Genomic DNA, 11,895 nt, shown 5'->3' on the forward strand with positions numbered 1-11,895 from the left:
AGGCTGAGAGGGAGTTCAGAGGTCAGAATGCCTGTCACCGCACAAAGTGGATGTACAGACAGCTTCTGGAAAGAGCCTTCCATGCCCAGAGCCAGTGGGCGGGTGAGGGCAGCTCCTCAAAGAAAAGCCACCTGGGCTGGGGGGGCGCTTCTGCAGGGCCCAGCTCTCTTCTGTGCCCACGGGAGCTCTCCTTTGGTCTTCATGCTGGGCTCCCCCCACTGTCCCCCAGCCGGGGTCAGGTGTTCAGGCCTTCTGCCAGGTAGTGCTGAGTAGGTGTTCAGTCAATGATAGAGGAAGGAGCCGCCCCACCACAGGCTGTGGCTTTGGACGCCTAAGCTCGGGTGCTGGTGCGGGTCTCTCCTCTTTCAAATGGAGTTACTAGTAGGTAACGAACCAGCTTAGGGGAATGGGCGCTGTGAGGATTAATGCAGGGGAGGATATCGAGGACAGTCCAGGCACAGAGGGCGGTTTCTATCATTACTGTTGTTGTTATTGTTATCCATCATTAATGAAAAAGAAGCCCTCAGATGAGGATCACATGCTGTGTGTGTGTGTGTGTGTGTGTGTGTGTGTTCACCCACAGCAGGACCCAGGTTTGGAGAGTTGGGATGAGGGTCTGGAAGGGAAGGGACTAGAGTCTAGACCTTCTCTACCAGACAGATCTCAGATTCCTGGGGAATCTGCCCTTCCCTCCCTCCCCACCCCTGCAAAAGGGCCCCAGCACAGACACAGAAGCCCCCGAGGGAGACCGGGCTGATCTTCCCAAGACTCAGGGTCCTGCACGCCCCCCATGCCCAGTGCCCAGTGCGGCTCAGGAATCAAGCCCTTGCAGACGTTCTTGCCTCAGCCTCCTCCATATGGCCCAGGCGAGGGCCACTGAAGGATGGAGGGAGCTGGCAGGTGCCAGAGGGATTTGAGCCCAGGTCTGCGGGACTCCGCATCTGGGGCTCTTTCTTCCATAGTAGCTGGCGGCAGGGGGACTGTGGACAGACAGTTCTGTGAACTATGGAGGCTGAGAAGTGGGGATACAGGTAAGGGAGGCTCAGGGAGCCCATTTATGGGGCCGACCAGGACCAGTCCCCTGCGTGTCCCCACTGCCTGCCTGTGTCTGCTCGTCTCTGTGCCCCATGGAAGGTGACCAGTAAGGACTGGGAAGAAAAGGCCTGAATCTTGATCCTTTTCTTCAGGTCTGAGCTCGGGTCTACAGGCTCCTTTCTGGGCCTCGGTTTCACATCCCATAGTGTCTGTGCACGTGGCCTTGCAGCACTGCCACTGGAATTCAACAAACTGTGTAAGGTGCACGGACCCGAATTTATTTTATTTATTTATTTTTTAAAAATATTTATTTCTTTCTCCTTTCTTTCTTTCTCTCTCTCTCTCTCTCTCTCTCTGCACTGGGTCTTAGTCACGGCACCCAGGATCTTCATTGCTGCGGCATGCGGATTTCTTAGTTGCAGCATGCCTGCAGGATCTAGTTACCTGACCAGGGATTCAACCTGGGCCCCCTGCATTGGGAATGCGGAGTCTTACCCACTGGACCACCAGGGAAGTTCGCGGACCCGAATGCAATATGCCCTCGTCCCTCCCTCCAGCCCATCGCATCACACGCTTTACCCCCACTCCCCGAAACTCTACTGCTGGCCCCTGTTTATAGACTGAGGGTGTGGGGAGGAAAACATCCGGAGGTGGCCGACAGGGAGGGCTGGTGTCGGTAAGGAGGTCATAGAAAAGTTCCTGCCAATGAATTAAGCTACCCAGCCTCCCATGGGAACATGAGAACGGAAGCCCCGTTCACACCAGGGTCTCCACATCATCCCTCTGTGGCCTTGGAGGCTGACACCATTATCCCTGTTCAGCACAGACGGAACCTGAGGCTCATGGAGGCAAGGAGGCTGGCCCAAGCCCCGCAGTTCTCCTGGGGCCCACACGGACCTGGGCCACGTCCCATAGAAAATGTGCAAGGACATTCTGGCCCAGGCAGACATTTGGTCCTGAAAGGGCTGCACTAGGTTTCATTTCTTCCCTCAGATCCAACAATCCCACCCTCAAAGGCACTGGGGTAAAAAAAAAAAAAAAAAAAAGGCACTGGGGTGTCAGAGGACTCAGACCTCTACGCCATTGGCTGAATAGTTTTTCCCAGTTCCAACCACTCCTCTAGATGCTGAGTCCCCTGAGGGCAGGGGCTTTGGACACCCTCTGCTGTCCCCAGAGTCATGCTGCCCAGGGGAGATGCTAAGATTCCAGTTGGGAATGAACGAATGAGGGACCTTGAAGCTGGACGTCAGTCACACCTGAGTTCAAACTGGAGTTTTATGGTAGACCCGGCCTGTTGCTGAGCCTGTCACCTTGCTCGTCCGGGAACTGGGCTCATAAAACACGCTTCCCCAGATCATAGAAAAAAGAAATAAATGCTGCGAGGGCTTCACAGGCTGTGCACGCCAGCCCGGCACAGGCAGCTAAGCATTTGTTTCCAACTCGACCAGGCTCCAAGCCGGGGCCTCCTCTCCACAATTCTCCTTGCCCTGAAGCGCCTTCGACGCACTGACGGCTCAGCCCAGTCCTTGCGGGGACGGGGACGAGTATGTCCTGCCACCTGGCGGGGCTAGCAGCTCCCTCCCTTCCGAGGCCAAGGGCCAGACTAGCCTTTTCTGTCAAACGCCCACACTTCAGCTTTCCGATCTCCACACCTTTGCTCACGCTATCTCTTCTGCCCAGAATAGCCTTATGTGAAATACCTGGGTCAGAGAACGCATGCATCTGGCATGTTTTGAGACGCTGACCAAGCTGCCCTCCTAAGAGGCTGCATTCCAGTGTATTCCCAAGAAGTGCCCAAGAAGACAGTGTCCCCACGGCTTTGCCAGCGCTGTGTGCTATCAAAGGCTTAGATGTTGGACAGTATCATTATTGCTTTATTTGCACTTCTTTTGTTATTAGTGGGGATATGGGAATACATACACTTCCTCAGAAAAAAGGACAGGCTTCAGATTTTTTTTTTTTTTTTGCCTCACATTATGGCTTGCGAGATCTTAGCTCCCTGCCCAGGGGTTGAACCTGTATCCACAGCAGTGAAAGCACAAAGTCTTAATCACTGGACTGCCAGGGAATTCCGCTGAAGAACTTTAAATACAAGGAAATTGTTTCCTGGAAATTCCTTAGCAGGCCAGCGGTTAGGACTCCACACTCTCACTGCCAAGAACCCAGGTTCCATCCCTGGTCGGGGAACAGAAATCCCACAAGCCACACGGCACAGTGAGGCCAAAAAAAAAAAGAAAAGAAAAGAAAGAAAGAAATGATTTCCTGTGAGAGAAACCATCCCCAAATGCTGTCTCCCAGGTCCTCCTCGCTCTTCCAGGCAGGAGAAGGGGAGTTGAGAGAGTGGTAATTAACAGTCATGAGACAGGGAAACCCAGGGCCTGGAATGAGAAACTGACTCCTGAGTCGGGTGCACCATTTCACCTGCCTGGCCTCAGTTTCCTCCTCTGTAAGGTGGGACCTTCAGTTCTTAGCCTGGAGGGTTGTTGTGAAGATGAAACGGGATGGCGAAGGGGAAATTCACTTATCTGTGAAACAGATGGCTACTGAGGGCCCAGCATGTGGGGTACACGGCCTCCCGTCTCGGGGTACAGACCAGGTCTTCCTAGGGGCTTCCTCCCCCAGAGCAGACACCATGGCCAGCCGTCCCTGCTGAGTGCCGGCTGAGGGAGCTGCTAGGACTGCTGTTATTGTTTGAAAAACTCTGCTATCACGCTGATAAACTCGGCTGTCAGAAGGGATGTTATTTCTGGGTGAAAGGAGATTCTGCAGGACTGGGGCTCCTTCCTGCCGGTGCCCACGTGGGCCTCGTCCCTCCCGCCAGACCCAACTTGAGCGATAACCTGGGCCTTGAGTCTGCTCCTGGCAGAGGACAATGGTGGCCGCCACTGCAGGATGTCCACAGCCTGCTGTCCAGGGCCTCTACAACGCTTCAGGAGCACATATCACCCCCTCCCTGACCCCGGATTCCTGGAATTGTCTGACCGAGTGGAGGCTGTTCTCTGTCCCCCTGACAGGTTGCATGAGATTAGGTTATTTTGGTCACACGGGCCATTTAGTCTTTTGGCCCTAGCGCGTGTCTATTAAATTGTCGCGGCTCTGAGCTGAGCGACCTGGCTGGTTAGGCCTCATAATCTGCTCTGAAACGTGCTGGTTCTGTTTTCAATTGCGATAGTCTCCCTGTCACCAGCACAGCTGGCCCCTCTGGCTCCACCGTGGGCTCAGCCTGCCAAGCACCCCTGGGAGCTGTAAAACTGGGTCTTGATTAAAATCCTCGCTCTTGGCCGTCTCACGTCTGATCATTGTGCTTTGTCTTATTACACTTTAGTTTGTAGTATCAAGTTTTCATTCACATACCCAAAAGTGCACAAATCTGAAGCATTCACCTCAGTGCATATTTACAGGTGTAGGTACCCCTGCGACCACCATGCATATCAGTCCAGAAAGTTCCCTCATGCCCCTTTCCAGTCAATACCCATCCCACCTCGAGAGGTGCCCACTAGTCTCACCTCCATCATGTAGATTAGTTTCACCTGTTCTTGAACTTCATATAAATGGATTCACACAGTATGTCCTCTCTTGTGTCTGGCTTCTTTCACTGGTAAAAAGTTACTGTTTTGGGAATTCCCTGGCGGGCCAGTGGTTAGGACTCGACGATTTCACTGCCGAGGGCACGGGTTCGATCCCTGGTTGGGGAACTAAGATACCGTAAGCCGCACGGCAAGGCCAAAAATTTAAAAAAAAAAAAAAAAGTTACTGTTTTATGACCAGAAACATAATACATGTTTATGGCAAAAGTTACAAGTAATGTACAAGAGAAAGAAAAGACCAGTGAGTGATATCCACACCTGTTACCCAACCTTGACCTTCTAGTGTGTTCCTTACAGAACTTTCAAGGCAAATGAAAAATATTCTTCTACGTAAATCAATTCACATTATACTTATTCTACAACGTTTTTATCTCATTTAACACAGCACAGGTACAGATGTCCTTCCGTGTTAGTACATGTGGGTCTACCTCAGACTTTCACGTTATATTCATTAGAAACGAGTCCCCAGGGAATTCCTTGGTGGTCCGGTGATTAAGACTCTGCGCTTCCACTGCGGGGGGCATGGGTTCGATCCCTGGTTGGGAAACTAAGATCCTGCAAGCCATGTGGTATGGCCAAAAAAAAAAAGAGTCCCCAGATCTGACCCACCTTCAAGGAGAACAGAGCTGCCATCAGCTGAGACGGGGAGACTGTGGGAGATGTACGTTTGGGGGAGACGAGTTTAATTTGGCTGCATTGGCCTGAAGTGCCTCTTACATATCAGGAAGGGAGATGGAGAAGCTTCTGTGAAGTCTACTGGTTGCCCACTTCTGTTCTCCACTGCTTTTCTGGGGGCCTTAGCCATCTGCTTCCAGGCCCCTTGGTTCCCCGCTCCTGGTGGCGCTCTGCTCCTGGCCGGCTGTGGCCTCCCTCCAAGGCCGGAGGCTTTCCTGCATCAGGGGCCCCCGCCAGCTCCTCGAGTTCAGAGGCCCTCTGAGCTGGCCCGAGGCTAGAAGGGGCCCAGTAGTTCAGCTGCCTGGAGCTTGGGCGGCGCTGCTGGCCTTGGGCCAGCTCATTACAAGGGGTTTGCAACAAGCAGAAAATTTTAAGGGACCAGAAGGGCAGAAATCCATCTGCCTATTCATGGCTGTGAGGAACCTCCTGCCAAAGCTTTGGTGGGGAATTGAGTCCCCCCAAAAAGGTGGCTGGGGTAACTCTCTTCTCTGGGTTTCCAAGATGTTATTCAAGCTGCCAAGAACCAGCCTTGACTTTCAAAAATCATCTTACTGCCACCGATTCTTGTCCCCAGGGGCCTCCCCAGGTGGCACCCAGGGACCCCACCCCACTCCGATGACTTCCTCTCCATCTCCACTGGCCCTCGGCCAGAGACCCACCACACACCAGGCACCAGTCCTTGGTCTTGACCTCAGTCACCCCCGCAGTCCCTGGGAGTTCTCGGAGAGGCCGAGTGCCCTCAGCTGTCACACAGTCTGGACTCCGGACCCTGAAGCCTGGGGTCCTCGTGGCTACACCGGTCACACAGCCTTGCCTGGCCCTGTGTAGAGTCAGTCTACACCTGCCTGGCAGCAAGTCTAGGCAGGGCTGGCCTGATCCAGGTCTCTGAACCCAATGCCCAGGGGAAACTGAGCCATGCAAAGGTTCAACTCCCCGGCCCGGGACCACCATCACCAGACTCCGAGAGGGACCAACCCCCATGGGCTCCTTGTGAATCCCCCCACCTTCCCTCACAGCTCCAGGGACAACCGTGTAAATGTGCATCCTCACCTCCTACATGGGGTCCTACAAGGAGAAGCATCACCCTCCCCTCACACGCCTTGCTAAAGAAGAAAAGGAAGCTGTGAGCAATTTTAAAATGTCGTTCATAAAGCAGAAACTAACACACCACTGTAAAGCAATTATACCCCAATAAAGATGTTAAAAAAAAAAAATGTCGTTCAAGGGGGAGAACTGTCTGCGCGTCTGAAAACCGAGGGAGGGACAGAGGGAGGAAACAGACCAAAAATAGACGAGCGTGTTGGCCCCAGAATGCTCACCCTCATGCATTCACTTGCTCTGCAGGTATTTACGGAGCACCTACTACATGAGCTGTGAAAAAGCCAAGTCTGGCTTAGTCTCAGTGGGGGGCAGGGAGTCAGGCAATAGACAAGTAAACAGGTAAATACATATGCAAAGAGCAGAAGGTGCTGTGAAGGAAGATAAAGCAAGCGGGGGAAGAAGGGGAGCAGTAGCCCCACCAACCACTGGGTGACCGGAACAGTCATGATGTGTGAGTTGGGTGTCACCATCCCCGTTCCCCAGAAAGTGAGGGAAAGTGGAGCTCTGATGCATTAGGCCAGGAAAGGGAAGGTCCCATCTCTCATCCCTCAGCATCCACACCTCTCTACCCTGCAGCTCAGCTGGCCTCTCTGAGCCTCAGTCTTCTTACCTGTAAAATGGGGATGTAATAAGGTTCCCAGAGGCTTCACAACAGCTCTGTCCACAGAGGGCCTCACTAACTGGAGGACAGTGAGTATGGCTGGGTGTGGAACACAAAATAAAGGAGGCGGAGCTTTGGGGGAGGGGCAACCTGGGCACTGTTATCAGTTGGATGGAGGCTGGGGTTTCCCCGTTCAGGAGCCCTGGACATTCTCAGAGACTCCGGGGCATCATTTCCCCTCTAATACCTCCCCACATGGCTGCCAGATTCCAATTCCCAAAGGTCTATTCCCTCTTCTGCTCAGAGGCCTTCCATGGCTCCCAGGTACCCACAGGGCAATAAGGCCAAACCCACTTTTCTGTTCCAGTTGGAATCCAGCCCCTTTCCAGGGTGCCTTCAAATACCTCCTCCTCCAGGAAGCCTTTCCTGATATGCTTGCCTCCTCTCTAGGATCCCAGCTCTTAGTTTTCCCTCTCCTGAGCTCCTGTACTTCCTGCCTAAGCCCCACTGCGTACTCTATCCTGGTTCTGAGCTCCTGTACTTCCTGCCTAAGCCCCACTGTGTACTCTAGCCTGGTTCTGTCTCACTTGGAGCAAAAGGCGCTTGCGGCTGTCTCTGGCTCAGCTCTGGCCTGGGACGAGACCAAACATACTTTTCTTCCTCTTCTTGGAATAAAAAGTGATGTATTTCTGATACTAGCATAAGTTAATGTACTTCTGTATAGAAAACTGGGAAGATACAGAAGAACACAAGGCCAAACATTAAACCGCCTATCATCCTTATGCCCAGAGATGATCACTATTCCCATTTTGCAGGACTGTATTTCCTTCCAGACTTTTCTATATGGATTTTTTTTTTAATGTGGGATTGTACTGGACACACTGATCTGTAAAGTGTATTTCATTTAATAAATGATGCATCTCCAAGATAAAGTTTCTTTTGTGAATATGTCAAACTCTTCACCAGTTCTTTTGTTTTTTGTTTTTTTTTTAATTTGACTGCACCGCGCGGCTTGCAGGATCTTAGTTCCCTGACCAGGGATTGAACCCACACCCTCGGAAGTGAAAGCACGGAGTCCTAACCATTGGACTGACAGGGAATTCCCTCAAACTCTTCCGCAGTTTTTAATCCCTGTCTGCAATAAGAGCCTCTGGGTTTACCCATCACCTACTGGGTACCAGGCATCACGTTGAGGGCTTCCTGTGTGTTCATCCTCACAGCAGCCCTGGGAGGTGGGAAATTTCACAGAGGATGGGACTGAGGCTCAGAGAGGCCCAAGCACTTACCTGACGCCACGCAAGTTTTAGGTGGCAGAGTCGGGATTCTAACTCAGGGCTGTGTGACCCTGAAGTCCCAGCCCTCACCCACCAGGCTGCAGGTTCCCTCCCCAGAAAATGCTTTTACCCCAATTGCCATTTTGTTTCACTTCAGGGGGTTCACAGACTTCCTGAAGCCTAGCTACAGACCCCCAAATCAGACAGGTCAGAGAGACCTGGGTTCAAGCCCCAGCCCTGCAATCTCTTGGCTGTGTGGTCATGGACCTCTTAGGACCCATCTCCGAGGCTCGGTTTCTTCATCTGTGAAGTGAGGAGATCTACCCTTCAGGAGGCCACACAGGGTACCTGAACTCACCCAGGCAACACGCCCAGCCCACCAGGCTCTCAACAGCCTCTTGTCCTTGGAAGGTATCCCCACAAGGTGTCCACCAGGTGGGCGTGGGTGGAATGTCACCGTGAGGTTGCTCTAGCTCCTGGCAAGAAGCTCAGGCCCAGCTCAGGAGAGAACCTCGAAGCCCTTTGATGGGTCCCTCCTGATATTACAAAGTCCCTGTCAAAGCTGGAGGATTTTCCAGGTAAGGTGTCCCAAGGCTGGGACAATAGTCTGGGATGGCACGTGGAAAGACAGCCATTTAAAACCTGCTCTGGCGTCTGGCTCCACAGGTGGGTCCTGGATGCCAAGGCCAGCACTTGGCAAACATGCTTGGCCAGCCCTCTCCCTGGGGCTCCCACCTGCCCTCTCCTCCCCTCCTGGGCCTTGGAGGAATGTTCTCATAGGAATGTTCTCATCTCTCTGCAAGGCGTCCTCACTTCTCTCAAGCCTTTGCAGGAAGGTTGCGTCCTCACCGAGGCTTCCCTTGACACCCTGGTTAAAAGACCCACCCCGCCCCCACTCTTCACACACTGCCTGGCTTTACTTTCCCTCCTTGAGTGCATGCTGTGTGCCCAGCTGCCCAGAGCTCTATTCTCCTGTCACTGGTTTCTCCTCCACTGTTTCCCCCACTTGAATGTGGGCCCTGTATTAATGCCATGAATGTGTCGTCTCTAGATCCCCATCACCTACCACCCTGCCTGGCATATGGTAGGTGTCAGTATTTGTTAAATGAATGATCAAAGAAAGTCACAGTAAGGACAAAACTCAACCCTAAGTTGGAGCAGAGGGTCTGCTGGGTCATGGATCCCTGAACTGCAGAGACATGGTCATGGCCTCAGCAGCAGGGGCTTGCCTGGGGCTCGGAGGATCCAGAGGCTCCAGAGCAGGCAGCTCTTCAGGAAGGAGGCCCCCAGGGAAGGAAGGGACTGCCCACGGGATCATGGTGTTTTCTGACAGCAGGATCCACAGCCTGATGGCCCTGGGACAGGCCAGCAAATCCCGATGGGGAAGGGGAAGGTGAGGCCCAGGAGGTTTGGAGGCCAGCCATGGAGGGCGGAAAGGACACTGCAGCAGGAGTAGGGAGACCCAGGCTTCAATCTGCTTCTGCTGCTTCAGGGCTGGGTGCTCTCCGGCAAGTGGCTGGCCTCCTTTTTCAGAGCCTCAGTTTCCTGATCTGTAAAATGTGTCCACAAGGTCTCTCTTGCCTGTACATGGACCCTTTGTGGGTATACTGGTGTCTGTAACATGGGACAGTGGTAAGAATTATAGGTGATAATAGCAAGTGCTTAGCCCTGGGGTTGAGGGATCTGAGGAGATCCTGGCAGCTACGATTGTTATTGTTATTGCTATTATCATTTGCCATCTAATCTTTTTTGGACTGATAGGAAGGCAAGGCCTTCTACAGGCCCAATCCCCATTCAAAAGGTTTTTGCTTCCTCCTGTCCATTTGATCTGCATATTATTTGGGGACCTTGCAAGGCAAATATTTTCACCCACCCCCTCCTTGAGCACTTCTATCCTCCATCTGTCCCTAAACTGTCCTCCTTCCTCCAGCTGTTCCGCTAATGTTTACTGAATGCCTACTCTGTACCTGGCACCATGGCTTCAGCCTTGAGACCCCTCTGGAAGCATTCTTACACACATAGATGAGACCATGCCATCGCTTCCCCTCTGAGTCTGTTTTCTCATCTGAAGAGTTGCTTTTGGAGAGAGGTCCCTATTTTGGAGGGCTCCTCCCTCTGCCTGTAAAGCACCCTGTGGCTATTAGCAGCCCAGGGAAATCCAGGCGTTGTAGGGCTTGGAGTCAATGTGATTTGGGAGGCCCTCAAAGAAAGGATTACAAAATCAGAAGAGGCCAGAAGAGAGGGTGGGAGGGGCCTTGAAGCTTAAACTCTGCTGGGAGTTTACTAAACATTTGATGATTATCTCCTCTGATCCTCCCTATAACCCTATAGGGTGGGGGGGGGGAGGGGCATGCCGTCATCCCATTTCACAGATGAGAACAATGAAGGAAAAATCCGTATCAGTGTCATCACTCCAGAGGTGGGAAGAAGGGGTGAGGGGATCTCCAACAGGTAGCAAATGGCAGAACTAAGGGGAGGGGAGCTCCCCGGACACTGCTGTTTCTCTGTTCCAATAGGCAGCAGGACTGAGGTAAACAAGCTTTGTTTTGTTCCTGGGACAACAGCTACTTTGTAACCCCAGTGCTCCGCTCTGCATTCCTCTACCTCAACACACCCCAGCAATAACAGGTTGGGGACTTGAGACCCTACACCTCCTTAGCCCACCCCAGGGCTGGGTACCACCCAGCCTGGACCTTTTCTGATTTCTCGTCCCTCCCCCGAGGCTTTGGGGGCCCTTCTCTGCCACCCATCTCCCCCTAGGCCCAGGAGCGCCAGAGCAGGGCGGGCTGCCCCCACTATGGCGATGGGAATGGAGGTGTGATGGATGGTGCAGCTGGAAGGACGCGGGGTGGGAAGGAGTGGGGCAGGAAGACCCCAGGCTTTGGTAGGATGCTGCTGATGCTGTTTCTACAGAAGTTTGAGCCTTAGTTTTCACATTTGTGAAATAGGCTTAAAAACACCTAACGCCTGATGGTTGCCAGGACCTGGGGGAGGGAGGAATGGGGAGTCATTTTTTAGTGGTATACAGTTCGTTTTGAAAGATGGAGAGTTATGGAGATGGATGGTGGTGATGGTTGCACAACAGCATGAGTGTATTTAATACCAGTGAACAGTACACTTAAAAATAGTAAAGATGGCAAATTTTGCTATGTGCATTGTACCACAGTTTAAAAAATTGAAGAAAAAAAAACCCAAACAAAACCTAACTCTTGAAGATGCCAGCACTAAGAGCGCCAATATTTGAACGCTGAACTCATGCTGTCATTTAGCGGGTCATTAAGTCCTCTTTGAGCCTCGCGGGCAAGAAAAAAGCATCAATCCCCTAGGAGTTCTTTGAGGATATAAAGATCCTGGAATACCCACCCAAATGCAGCCAGGGGATTCATCCACAAATATTCCCCGGAGCAAACCAGCGCACGCGACAAAACAAACCTGCAGACCGCAGGAGGCAGAAAGACAGTAAACAAGTAAACAGATCACACTTGTAGCAGCTCTGTTGCCATTCGGACCCGACTGGGTCCTGGAGTCCGTGCTATTGGCCGGGGAGGCGGCCCTGAGGGCGGGCCGGGGCGGGGCCCGGCGTTTTATATGGTCGCGCGCGCGGGCCCCTAGCCGTAGACAA

The sequence above is a fragment of the Monodon monoceros genome, unplaced genomic scaffold, assembly GCF_005190385.1.
Source record: "Monodon monoceros isolate NGI ecotype Baffin Bay Population unplaced genomic scaffold, NGI_Narwhal_1 Super_Scaffold_6, whole genome shotgun sequence".
Lineage (NCBI taxonomy): Eukaryota > Metazoa > Chordata > Mammalia > Artiodactyla > Monodontidae > Monodon > Monodon monoceros.